Source organism: Otolemur garnettii, unplaced genomic scaffold (assembly GCF_000181295.1).
Source record: "Otolemur garnettii isolate 467f Iridium unplaced genomic scaffold, OtoGar3 scaffold00172, whole genome shotgun sequence".
NCBI lineage: Eukaryota > Metazoa > Chordata > Mammalia > Primates > Galagidae > Otolemur > Otolemur garnettii.
This window is the reverse complement of record NW_003852567.1, coordinates 3,710,293-3,724,231: the sequence shown is the minus strand read 5'-3', so window position 1 is coordinate 3,724,231 and position 13,939 is coordinate 3,710,293.

Below are 13,939 nucleotides of genomic sequence, written 5' to 3'. Positions count from 1 at the left end.
CCCGGATACATCTCATTTAATCCTCATAGTGGTGCTTGTAAGGGAGGAGGCCTCCACTCATGTAAAATAGAATCAATAAAGAAGTTATTAAAGAAGTGTTGTGAAGTGCTCTAGGGAGGAAGATGAGAGCACACAAAGCAGGACCTTCCTCAGAAGTCTGGTCCTACGTGCAGGCTACATCCTGACTTGGAGATAAAGGGACAGATCAGCAGCTCAGTTGTCACAAGAGGAACAAGCAGGCACAAAGATTTGTTTTAAGTGATGTCCTATGGTCTGTGGCCAGATGTCTCCAGTTGTGGAAACAATGAAGACCAAGATCCAGGCAACACCTGACAATGAGAGTCATCATTTAAGAACAGAATTGTTACCTTTAAAGACAATTAGTATTCTACTAAGCTCACCTTCCTACTCTAAAGGTAGGCCTGTACTAAATTTGCATAATTCATAATTCTAGATTTCGTTACTTTCCTGACAGCTAGCTAACTGAAGATTGTAAGGGAGACTAAAATTCTACTATATTTGAGTGTGTATTGTCAGACAGAAAAGATTTTCATATCACTTAAAAGTCACATAGTTTTTTGTAATATGTTAATAAGTTATAAGATTTGTGTGTTAATACACATTTACATGTTAAAGATAATTTGTGCTTTTTCCATAGCAGTGCAGTAAACACAGGAATGGATGGATGTTTTTTCGTAAATATAAAATAATCAGAGCATTTCTTCTCTATTCCCAGGTAGGAGGATAGGTCTTCACCCAATTTCAGGGTAAAGAAATTGCTTGCTGTCCTGCTCAAAGAACTGTCTTCTTCAGGCTGACCCTGTGTCATCACAACCCACTACATGGTCCCATGAATAAGAGTTTGCTCTAACAGCTCGTTGCCAGCCTTGTGACAATGCCTGGAGTTCAATCACTTGCAACCACAACTCCCAAGAATATGATTCTTGTTAGAGGAAAAGCCATAAAATATAGTGAATTAGAGGTGCTAAGATTCAGTTCCGTGTCATCTGTACACTGTAAGAGACATGAAAAAGATTTTATATGAGATGTTTCATAAAATATTAAATGAAAATAGGAATCACTTGGTTAACAGAGAGAGCTCAGCTAATTAGGGGAGGAATGGTGGAAGTTAAATTGAGAGACAGAGTTGAGATGACACTTCATCTGCAACTTTTCTATCTCATTCTCTGGCAGTGTCTCTGCCATGGTTGCTTCTATAACAAATATCCCATTTTTGTGCTGTGTCTCTTGCTCTGCAAGAATTAATACACAGGTTATCTCTCTCTCACGACAATAATCATGAGTCTTCTTTCTTCCTCAGAACTAAAGCTGCAACGTTTGTTTTCATGGTTTCAATCTCATGTTGCTAATGTTATGGGCACTTGCGTTCATATCTTGTCTCCTTTGTTGGAGAGAACAAAACTTCCTCTCCCCTGGCTCCTATTTCTCACATTGAGAAGCTTCTGTTAACAGAACCTTTTAGAAGAGTAACTTAGATGATTTATGAGCTTGGGACAAAGCCTACATTGGGCCAGCCTGACTTGGGGAAGCACGCGTTGTGGTCTGTTCTTCTAAGCCATTTGTTTTACAGAAGCTGGCTGCTTTACCCTTCAAGAGTTGTGTGTGCTTTTCTAGGTTTCCTGTGATTGGATAAAGTTATCTAATTTAGGGTTGCAACATGAAAAGACCTTTGTTGTCACACAACTAAGTTATATTCTCCAAAAGCCCTATTACTAACAAGTTGGTGCTTTGACTCACAGTCCTTATCCTTTTGACCCTAATTGAAGGAAGATAGCAGCTGAGGTTTTTCTCATGCCCTAGTTTAAGAACTATGAGAAATAGACAAAGACTTGGATATGAAGGAGCTAAGGAAATTTCACCCCAAAATATGATTCCTTGGTATAAAGAATATTTTAAATTAAAGGCCATTTTTGATCCACTGGCCTCTCCATAAAACCTGAGAAACCTGATTTAGAATCAGACAAGACTGCTTGCTCCTTATCACATGCTAATAGACCTGGCTACAAGATCTTTTGAAACACAATACCTGTTCAGGTTAATTCACAAATAAATCTGTTTCCCTCCATCTACCCATCCCCCCCAAGCAACCACTTGCTACCTGTACTTTCCTGTTTCTCTCCCCCCACCCTTCTAAAAGACATCTTTAAAGCCACTGACATATCAGAATGTGATTACTTTGGGTAATCATTCTTGTGGTTCCCCCCCCCCATGTGCATAGTATTTGGAAATAAACCTTTCTCTTATTAATCTACCTTAACTGTAAGTTGATGTTTTCAGTGAACCATCTTAGGGGAAAGGGCAAATTTTACCATAATCCCTTCAGATACTACATTCAAAATAATACCTGGAGTTTGAAGCACTTGTGTGGCGCAAGAGAAGTATGTTTCTAGCGTTTTGGTTTTAGCATGTAACTTGGAGGACTTATTGTTTTGTTGTTTGCTCTTTTGTTTTTACTGATATATTAGTGAATGGCTTTAAGATTTTGGCTTCAACATTTGACATTTGAATCTATTCAGGTCATCAAATCTTACAACAACAGCTTTGACTACAGGTAAGTTGCTCTTTTATGAAGACCAAACTGTAGGCACTGGACCATACCCCAGTATTCTAGATTTGTCCTACTGCAGTCTGACCTTGAACCTCACAAGAATGATTCAGCCCTGTGTTGAGTGCAATGGCGTGGATGGACCTTCCAAAGGTATCAATGGAAAGGAAATACTCTTTTATTTTAAGTTTTATAGTCAGATGTGTTCTGCTGCTGATTTCCACAGAGTATTAGTGAGATTCTGGCTTTAATCTTCATATCATATCAGGGAAGACATTTAGGGATTGGTCCCTAGTCCTGAATTCATTCTTCACTCAGCAATCAGAAGAAAACTATGAAGCAATTAACCTTCAATTCATAAAACTTTGCCATAGGCCCAGAAGTAACCCCAATGTTTGGTCTTTAATTTTAGACCCAAATTAAAAGTATTAGATTTTGTTAATTGACAAATAAAAAGACAGGGAAACCTTATTATAAAGAAACTACATCAAATTCTTGGATTCTTTAGTCTTCCTATTCTAATACATGTAGGAACAATTGAAGAATGAAAATCCAGTAAAGAGCAACATACTAGTTAAGCAGAAGCAAGAGAGAGACTTTCTTAAGAGGGTGGTTGAAATGTTAGCAAACAAACTAAATAGATATAAAAGAAATCAGAACTTAAAGTCAGAACAGATGGATATAACATGAGAAAAGTCCATATCACTCTTAAACTACAGAAAGGAGAGGGAGACATGTTTTATTTTAGTTGTTTCAAAGATTAGCAATACGATTACTGGGGAACTGCACCCTAGAACAAGTAAACCATGATATCTAGAAATGGGAGCTGTTATCAGTGTTTTTAAAGCTTCCAGATGGTGCCCACATGCAGAAAAGTTTTGGAAGCAAGGTTTAAACAGAGGAATATTTATTTGTCTTCATTGTTATACTATCAGAAAGAATGGGCTCAGTGCCCATAGTTCAGTGAATAGGGTGCCGGCCACACACATCAAGGTTGAAGGGTTCAGGCCCAGCCAGAGCCTGCTAAGCAACAATGACAACTACAAACAAAAAACTGCCGGCCATGGTGGCAAGTGCCTGAAGTCCCAGCTACTTGGGAGGCTGAGGCAAGACAATCGCTTAAGTCCAAGAGTTTGAGGTTGTTGTGAGCTGTGATGCCATAGCACTCTACCAAGGGTGACATAGTGAGACTCTGTCTCAAAAAAAAAAAAGAAATCCAGCAAGGAGGATGTCAAATAGCAGACTCGAATGATTTCTGAAAGATCTGAAAAACTACCAAGAAAGACACCTTTAAACCACAAGAGGAAAGCCCATATGGTCAGCAGTGAAAAATATTAAGTCTTCCTGAGTAGATGGCAATAAAACAGTGTTATTGAAAGTGAAGTGACAGAATTGGGACCATGCTCAAAGTTTATGCATTTAGGACAGTAAAGATGAAGCATATTAAATGGAAGCTATGAAGAACAATAATGGCATCAAATCTGGTTAGATGTTAATCTGGGAGAGCACCACCTGGAGAGATTGCATAAACTGAAAAAAATTAAGGCAAAAAATGATGTCAACAATAGAATTTTTTTGGCACACCCAACATTCATTCATCTTATAGTTTTACCTGGGAGATCTCACAAAACAAAATTTGGAAGATTAAGTTAGAAAAATAGTTCTTGAAAACATATTCTCCTATGGGAAGAGAAGGAATGTATCTGATTGGCAAAGTTGAATAATTAACTGGTCGTGCACAGCTTCTTTTGTGGGAATTGACTCTTCAGGAAGCATAGTCCAAGGTCTACTCTTCTGCTCCTATGGTTTGCAGGGACTACCCCCCATGCAACAAGCAAGGAAGGTTGTGACTTGGAGGTTACATCTATCTAATCCTGGCTGCATTAGTAAGGAACCCATTGTCCACTCACATCTAACAGTATTCATCAACAATTCCATCATACTAAAGCTGCTATTTTAATCTTACCTTCCTGTCAACTTTATCTCTGTCAACTGGTTCAGAACCTGGATGAGGGGAAAGTTTTATTAATTATTGATCTCCCCCAAATTTCAACATTCTCTAGTTATTACCACATTGCAACTTCCTCATTGGTAGAGGCCCTCATGGTTGTACTGGGAACAATACCTAGCACATATGGTACCCCCACAAATATCTGTGAAATGAGGAATAATGTCAGTCTTCCCTACCTTTTCACCCTGACTTGAAGATGAGGGTCTTTATGCATTGGTAGCTGACACTCATCTGTTCTACATCTGACTAAGGGTGGAGCTTTCTGAAGGAGGAGGGAAAGAGCTCAGCACTCCTCCTCCAGCTAGAACTACAACTTTCTCAAGCTCCAGCAGCAATTGGTGGTGGCATATGTTCAGAAGATATCATCTGTCCTGCAAGGTCAAAGTCAGGAATGAGTCCAGGGAAAGAAGCATGAAGCCTCCTTGGAGCTGGACCTGACATCTAGCCCAATTCACCAGCAACAAAACCAGGGGTATTTGAGACAAAGTGTGAGGCAGTTGTCCTCTGGGCAGTTTCTCCTCAGTTGGATAGTGAATTTAATATTTTTGATATTCCAAGATAAGATGTCTCCTCATAACTTCTCTTTTGAGCTGGTTTATACCTTAGCATTTGTATTGCCAACCCCCCCCCCCAACTCCTCCAACCAGCTCTTACAATAACACATGCAAAGTTAAGGCCACAGATCCTCTTTCTTGATTTCATTGACTTAAAGTTGTTGCAACAGAGATACAGGGATTGTAGCTGCAATGGGATGATGGATCCATGGATAGTAACTCAGGACCTTCATTAATCTCATTTAAAAGAGAATAGGTGTTGTAAGAGATGTACAAGAGAAGAAAAGAGATTTTATATCTAGACTCATTGAAATCCAATGAGTAATTCAATTCTGCCTGTTCAAGATAGTCCTGTACATCATTTCTCCAAGCATTGGACAAGAAAGAGTTGGCATCCAACACTAAAAGGACTTCAGTATTTCAATTCCTGCTTCCCCAGGCCTAATTCCACAATGGTGCTAGTCTCTACCATGTAAATCTTCTTAGAATATTCTCACTATTCAACACCCATCCCTGAACGAAATGGAAACATTATACATTGGGATATAGGCCCAGATTATCTCTTTTTGTTATATAGACTCTATTATTTTCCATTCTAAGACCCAAGCACTTTCCCTTTATTCACATGCATTGGCTCAACCTGAATTTCAAAAGATGTTTAAAGAAAAACATTCCATTTCTCATATATGCAAATGAAGTTCACCGTGGCTTTTTAGAATTCCGGCTTAACTCATGTTTCAGTCACTAAAGCCTTGTTACTCTGCTCTAGCTGGGGCTCAGAGTCATTGGCCTAGAACTGCCAGTTCCTTTGGTATTCAGCACACAGATTACCTCCATTTAATGACAAGTTTTATTCCTGAATTTTAATGGAGCCTATTCTCACTTTTAATTGCTTTGAAAAATGAGATATTTTGAAGGAATCTTCACATATTTGGCACAATCATAAATATTTTAAAAAGAAAAATCTCATGCTGGAGAACCATGAAAGACTCATCAGTTAAAGTACATAGGAAAGAGCAGTTGCAGGATGAAATTTGCATTATTTTACATCAGATTGGTGCAATTAATATGTTAGATTCTAGTTAGCATCAAAGGCAAAGAATGTGTTAAACTTGTCTCTTAAATCATTAATTGACAAAAATGATTTAATTATAAATTCTCTATTTTCTCTTACTATGGAAATCTATTGCCTATGTGTCACACAATTCTTTGGTAACTGAATTTTGAAGATTTTCCCCAATTGATATTGAATAACAATGGATCCTTTGAGTGAATTCATTCCAACAGGATCAGAATCCATAAGACCCTATGAAGCTGATCGCTAGCTTTAAGCAGTTCTCGTACACCACTTTGAACCATAAAGCAAGAAGTCAGAGGAGAGATGGTTTCTTTAGTGTGAAAACTAAAAGATGACTTCAACTCTGCTTCTCATATGTTACCAGTTCTATTCTTCTTTTACTTACATATATATGTACGTTGGAAAAGATTTGTAAGTAAGATGAAAGAAGGGGGTATGATGTGACAAGTATAAACAGATGTATAAACTTGATATGGGCAAGTAGACAGAAAAAGTTTGCATTTGAAGGGTCATCTCAGCAGAGGGCAGAGCAAGCTGGCCAAATAGTAACCTCTAGCCAGCATCCCACCAAATTCAACAACTATTCACACAAACAAGCACCTTCAGAAGAAACAAAAATCAAGTAAGGAATTGCAGTACATGGTTTTAACATTATATCAAGGAAAGAAGTACCAAAGAGGACAGAAAAGATGGTCTTTCATTGCCTGCACCATTCCTCCTCTGTGGCTCACAGTGCTGCTTAAACGCTCCAAGAGAAGAGAAAAATCTGGTGGGGGTAGTGGGGTAGGGGGCTGGGGGCAGGAGAATGAAGTGATTGTGGGACTTTGCATTGGAACTTGGGGGACACAGCTCAGGGCAGAATACTGCTGGCACCCATGGAGGGAGCACGTGGGCCATCCCGCCAGAGGGAAATCCTCTGCCCTGAAACCCAAGTTCCAGCAGCTCCACCACCTACACAAAACACAGCCTGGGGTTTGGACTAAATGTGTAAGGCAGTCAGACCACAGAGGCTGCAGTCCTTGGGAAATTCCTGTGGCTGTGCGGGCTTGGAGCCAGGACACTCGAGGTGCATGTGGCCCAGTGAGACACCAGCAGAGGTGGCCCAGCCAGTGCCTGTGTCAACCCGCCCCTAACACCAAGCAGTGCAGAACGAGGGGTCTTTTTCCACTTGGGAAAAGGAACGGGACGACTTCAGAGGATATTTTGACTTGGGTACCAGTTCAGCCACAGTAAAAGAAAGTACCAAGTAGACTCCTGAAGCCTTTGATTCCAGGCTGTAGTTCTTGGGCCAGAAGGAAATGGGCTACCCGAAGGGAAGGACTCAGTCCTGGCAGGTTCATCATCTGCTGAGTAGAGTCACTGGGCTTAGAATAAGAATCAGAGTTAGGCAGCAGTTGCCATGGGCTTTGGATGAGACTGGGCTGACTTCAGCTAAGTCTGGGGCAGTCCTAGCTATGGTGGCCACAGGGGAGTGCCCACCTCACTCCTCTACCAACTCCAGCAGCCCACGTAGAGAAAGGGGGGACAGAACGAGATACTTTCTGGTAATCCAGGAATTCTGCATCTTACCCAAGTCCATCAGGGAAGTTCCATCAGGAGTCTGTGAGAGTCATAGCTTTGCTGGTCTCCAGGCACCTTCAGTGCTGATATGGCTACAGTGACTAAAAGCTTAGATCACAACACTCATTTCCCTTTGAATATGTGGAAAACCTCAAGAAAGACAGGTTCAACAAGCCCAGACTGTGCAGACTAAAATAAATACCTAAATCTTCGGTGTGCAGACACCAATAAACACCCAAAAGCATCAACAACGTTCAGGAACATTTGATTTCACGCAGAGTCAGTAACTTTCCTATTTTTGTTTATCTGGTTTTTTACTTACATATAGTTTTTCAAATCAATTTAATTCATGACCAGAATCATTGAATAATCATTTGTATTTTGTTCTGGAGGCATCCCTCCTGCACTGCTCCCTCCTATTAGTCAAGTAGGGACAAGTTGTTTCCTAGTCCTGACTCACAGCTGTCATACAGAAACTTTGATCTTCTGCTGTCTTATCTTGGAGCCCAATATTCAGAATTCAGTGTTTTATCTACTTAGTTTGTTCTCTGTTCTTTGGTAGGAACACGTAAGCTGTGGCTTCCTGAAAGAGAATGTATAGGCTATAACATTTTTGAGATATTGTTTCTCAAAAAGTATTTCATTTTTTCTTTATTCTTGCTTAATAGTTGTTTATCAGGTTAGAAGATTTATTTTCGTCAAAATTCCAAAGATATTCTTTATTGTCATCTAGCTTCCTATGTTGCTGAGAGTATCAGCATCTTTCCAGTCACTCTATATTTTGTATTTGTGCTCTTTTTGTCTTCACACTTAAAGATATTTGCTTTTAATCTCTGATGTTCTGAAATGTCGCCCTGACACGCTTTGCTGTGGACATGCTCCATCCGTGCTCATGGCACTCACGAGCCCTTTCAATTATGAAGCACAGTGCTTTGGTCCTGAGAAATACTGTTGAAAACATTTTTAATAATTTCTTCTTTACATTGTCCCATCTTTCTGAAAGTCGTATTTAATTGGATGTTAGTTCTTGGACACAGCCAATAATTATCCAAACTTTTACCTCCAGTCACTTGTCATTTTGTCTTTTGGCTTTTTGTTCCTAAAAATTCCTAAATGTTATTTTCCAAACCTTCTATTGAAATTTTCTATTTGGGAAATCATTTTCAATTTTCAAAAGCACTTTCATTTTCATTGATTGGTCACTTTTGTAGTACACTATTGTTGATTAAAATAAGAAATGCATTGTGTTACCCAATGATAGGCATTGCTCTCTTTTTTAAAGGTTTTGTTCTTGCTTCCTTTAGTTTCTCCTATGTTCTGAGTTTACTTCATTTTTGTAAGCCTCTGTCTTTTGTTTGGAAGGCATTTCTTGGGCATCTGGTAATTTAATATTGCATTCACATTTAAGAATAAGGTCCTAACTGTTGATGGTGTTTGTGTGTATAGTGGGGTTGGTGGTGCGTTAAAAAAAAAAAAATGGCAAGAAAAAAAGTGAGGGACTGATCTGCTTTTCTTAAGGGACCTCAAATGTCAGTTTCTCAGAATATATCCCTGGGACTCTTCAGTTTCTCTTACCTGGGCTTATGGGCCAGGCTGATGAAATTTCTGGAGCAAAGTATAGGAACAGCAGTTGTGTAATTCAAAGGTATTTGTAAGGACGACATAAGGTAGTATAAGTTAAAGTGGGTGGGGGTGGATGTTGAGAAATTACTTGAGAGATACAAAGTATGTTATTCAAGTAATGACTTGACCACTATGCAATCTATGCATGTAACACAATCGTACTTGTGCCCTGACACAAACAAACAGTCCTCAGTAACTACTAAAACACTACATACAGATACTTAAGCTTTGGTGTTATGTCCATTTATTATTTGTCGTTGTATACTCATTCTTGCAGATCTTAAAGTCAGCAAGAATTCTCCCTCAGTAGACTACTTGAGCAGCTCTTGATGAGATGTTGTTTCCTACCTTCAACTCATGTGACCTTGTCTCCTGGTTTTCCAGCATGGCATATTCACCTGTGATGACACTTAACATGTTTTTTCTTCTTAAAAATGTTACTCATCTCTTCAACTTTGTCCTAATCCTTCTTCTGGGTGTAGTCTATGTTTATGCAGGGCCCTAGCACATCCTGGGATGAGTAAGGAAGGGGATCACACAGCAAAGAATGTTCAAGAAAGTTGTGGATGAGCAGGGAGTCTCTTCTACAACATAAAGACAGGAATATAGGGAAACAGGCAGCCACAATACGATGCAGGTCCCTCTCCTCTCCCTACCAGGCCTTTCTGCTTCTGGCTGTGGCTTCTGCCATCTGTCTCTTGCAGCCTCCTGAACAAGCATCATTAAAAATATAGATTTCTGAGCCTGATGCTGTGGCTCATGCCTGTAACCCTAACACTTTGGGAGGTCAAGGCAGTATTGCTTGAGTCTAGGAGTTGAAGACCAGCCTGAGCAAGAGCAAGACCCCTTTCTACTGAAAAAATAAAAGGTGAAAACTTAGGCAGGCGTGGTGGCATGCCCCTAAGTCCCAGCTACTCAGGAGGCTGAGGCTGATCACTTGAGCCCAGGAGTTTCAGGTTGCTATGATCACACCACTGTACTATAGCCCTGTCCCCCCACCCCCGCCACCATGCCAAAAAAAGTACAGATTTTGTCAAGATACCTGCTGTGAACTGTGTGCATTTTCAGCTTCTAGAGCTGACCACTGACTGCATGGTGAGCCTCTCTATTAGTGTGTTTGCATTGCTATAAAGAACATGCCTGAAGAGAAGGGGTTTATTTGGCCCTTGGTTCTGCAGACAGTGCAAGAAGCGTTGCATCAGCATCTCTCATCTCTACTGGTGGGGGGTTCACAGCTTCTAATCAAGGCAGAAAGTGAACAGGGAACAGACAGGTCACACACAAGGCAAGAGAAAGGACAGAGTGAGAGGAGAAGCCAGGCTCTTTTAAACAACCAGCTCTTTGTGAACTGATAACTGGAGAACCCGCTCATATCACAAGGAGGGGAGGGCACAAGCCATTCATAAGGGATCTGCCCTTATGACCCTAATACCTCCCAGCAGACTCCATATTCAACACTAGGGATCAAATGTCTACATGAGATATGGAGGGGACAAACATCCAGACCCACCAGTGCTGGTTCCTCTGGGTCCCTTGCAGATTCCAGAGCTCCTCTTACTGTGTTGTCTCAAGTTCTGATCTCCAGCCTCTCTCCAAGCCCTCTGGAAGACCCTAAGTTGCCCCTATGTCTGAGATGACTTGCTCTATCACCTCTCTGCTCTCACAGCTCCTCCTAAAATGTGACTGGCAGCTCCTCTCTAAGAGTCCTCTCTAATACTGGCCCATTTAGCCCCTCTGTCATGAGGAGGCTACAGAGACACATCATCATTCACCACACCCCATCTTGTTTCTGAACTCTTCTCCCTCGTTTTTCCTTGTTTCACGCTACCCTAATTTCACAAGAGTCCCTAGCCACTGTTGTGGCTTTAACCCCATCTCTGCCCTTATCCCTATCGCCCTACCACCAGAGGCCTCCAAGTCAATAAAGATCAATTTGCAGCCTGATTCCTGAGACCAGGCGAGCCTAGAAAGCAAAACTGAGGGACCCTCCAAGCCAGAAGAGTCACCCTTCCCAGGCCAGTGAATCACCTGAAACCCTTGGGAGGAAAACCCCAGTACCACAAAATATTCCTGCAAAATGAAAAATGGGGAAAATGACAAGCTTTTTGCTTCAGCCCCAGAGAGAACATTCTACATAATGCCAAGTCAGCACCAGCCCTGTGCAGAGCCCAGGCCCAAGTGAGAGTGGAGTTGATGTTCTGGGAATTCTAAAGCTCTGGGGCATATGCAAGTTCTGGGCTTGATCCTAGGAACGAAACAGGAGTTTAGACAAAACTTCCAGTATGCGAGGAAAATCAGAATAAGGAAGAGTCGGTCTCGGCCAGGTCTTCATGTAGCCATTACTGTGAGTATAAACCCCCCTATCTAGGTCAAAGAAGAAGGGCACCATGCAAGCACCAAGCATACCCAGAGGGCCAGAGCTGTCCCAACAGTAGCAGTAAGGTGAGAACCGGGAGAGGCACCACCACACAGGTGTCAGGTTCAGGGTTCAGCAAATGTGTCAGGGTAAACACCCTTCCTTCCATATTCTCCAGGAAGCCCACATTCCCACCAGGCCCCCACAGCATGAGCCAAAGGGCAGATTCCTCAGGCTGCCCTTCCCATTGCTCTAGCTTCATCTTATGGACACATTTCATGGAGCCAGCTGGAAAATTCTTCCCTATCCTCTCTGAGGAGTATTTCTATCAAAGCAATGCTTCCATACCATTACGGAAATCGATTAGTCCATGTGCTAGCACGTGCTCTGAAGGGATGGGTTTCATTTCTCATAATGAAGGTTGTTTATTCTTGTCAACTATACTTCTAATAGCCAACTTCTGACTGTCACTTCTGTGTTCATGGGGTAAGTTTAGAGAATCATAGGAGTCTGGGCTTAGAGGAAGGGAGGGATTTGTTTCAGCTTATATTGAGAGCAGTGACAGTGGCACTGCTCACTGGCCCCATCCCAGGTTCATTGTTTCTGCTAGCTGTCCTACTTGTGTATAAAATATATACCTTATGAAATATATATATATATAGTTAGAATATCAAAAGAAAAACTACAGAAATCATACTTTAAATTATTTGGAGGGCTTCAAAGTGAAAAACAATGGAGACACCACCCCAAGACCAGACTCCCCTCCTCAACTGCTACCTGGAGGTCTGTACAGCTATAGGGAAAGGAGGCCTGCAAAGACCTCATACGTCTGGGGATCCCCCACTTAGCTTCATTTTATGGAAAATTGAGAACTAGAAATTTGGGAGTGGCTGGGCCCTGCATTTACAGCAATGGAAAGAAAACTGTGACCCTAAATTCATTGGTGAGGAATGCTGCCCCCAAAAGCCCTTTTCCCTCCTGGGGGAGGCTGGGGAGTCCTTCCCTGCACCTCACCTCTTAGTGCAGCCTTATTGAAATCCTAGGGCAGTTCAGTAGATTCCCCTCCTCTCCACTCACATTCATCTAGAGCAGCAGGGAACAGAAAACGTCCAGCACTGTGGGATGTGGGCAAGGAAGCTGGCGGGCAGGCTGCTGCTTTCACCTTCATGGACCCAAAGAAAGTCACTGTTAAACGGGCATCATGGCAGGCACCTGTAGTCCCAGTTACTGGGGAGGCTGAGACAAAAGGATCTCTAAAGCCCAATAGTTTGATGTTGCTGTGAGCTATGATGTGACAGCACTCTACCCAGGATGACAGCTTGAGACTCTGTTTCAAAAAATAAGTTTCCTTTTCAGATACTATTGATCACTGTGGCATTTAGTGTTTCTTTCAAGTCCCCATCGGCCCCATCTTAAGATAGCTTGAGGCGTTTCCTTGTGGAAACTCACCTGATACCACTTTGGGGCTGGTCCTAGCCATGGATTCAGCTGAACAAAACATCTGTCTATCACTATTTTATTATAGGAAATATATTTCCCTATTTCTGGAAAGAAAAATATCAGAATTGGCTGTCTTTAGGCTGTGGAATTCTCAGTGAATTTCTTCTTTCTGATGTATCCTCCAAATTCTTTTAGTAGACATGTACAAACTTGTAAAGAAAAAGCAAACACAAAAACTAATGTATGTAGGAAAAAAAATAACTAAAACTACGTACCCTGAGAATTTAATAGAATTTGTCTCTGGAAGTGAGACAGAAATAATAATATTAATGATTTATTTCTAGGAGTGTTTGGACATGTACAAACCACAGAAAATAACCCAACATCCTCCACTTCCAGCTATCATGATTCTTGTCAGTCACAGCTTTGAGATTGATTCTGTTTCTCCTAGATAAAAACTACTGATCTCTGGTGATAGAATTACTCACATTTCCTGACCCAATCCATAGCAAACATCTGGCTGTTTGGACCTTCCCTCAAATTACCAAACATAAAGCCAGATTCTGCATGCTCTTATCAAGATGCCTCTCACTTGGCAGTGGGGTCAGCCTTCCTTGTTACATCAAGTGCTAACCCCATATTCTTGTGACTACAAATCTCTCTGGTGGTTTGTAGCCAGTGAACATTAACAGTAGTAAAGTACACAGTGCTCTGGAACTTTATAGTTTACCTGTCTACAAAAAAAAAAAAA